Source organism: Fukomys damarensis, unplaced genomic scaffold, assembly GCF_012274545.1.
Source record: "Fukomys damarensis isolate Sample0158 unplaced genomic scaffold, DMR_v1.0_HiC HiC_scaffold_13, whole genome shotgun sequence".
In the NCBI taxonomy this organism is placed as follows: domain Eukaryota; kingdom Metazoa; phylum Chordata; class Mammalia; order Rodentia; family Bathyergidae; genus Fukomys; species Fukomys damarensis.
Window position 1 is genome coordinate 36,814,180 of NW_022900925.1, and position 251 is coordinate 36,814,430.

The 251-nt window shown below is 69.3% G+C and overlaps 1 protein-coding gene across 4 annotated transcripts in view; it reads left to right on the forward strand.

Annotated features, from left to right (window-relative positions):
• Rara (retinoic acid receptor alpha) overlaps positions 1-251 on the forward strand; it is a 44,885-nt gene that overhangs the window by 42,181 nt on the left and 2,453 nt on the right. The window lies entirely within an intron of this gene.

Genomic DNA, 251 nt, shown 5'->3' on the forward strand with positions numbered 1-251 from the left:
CCTCCGCGCCCGCCCGCTTGCCCGCCCGGTGCCGCGAGTACACGGCGAACAGCACGGGCGGCGCCGACAGCAGCAGGATGTGGAACAGCCAGAAGCGGTAGTGCGACACCGGGAAGGCGCCGTCGTAGCAGGTCTGGCGACAGCCGGGCTGCAACGTGTTGCACACGAACTCCTCCTGCTCGTCCTCGAACACGGCGCCACCCACCGTGGCCAGCACCAGGATGCGGAAGACGAGCATGACCACCAGCCAC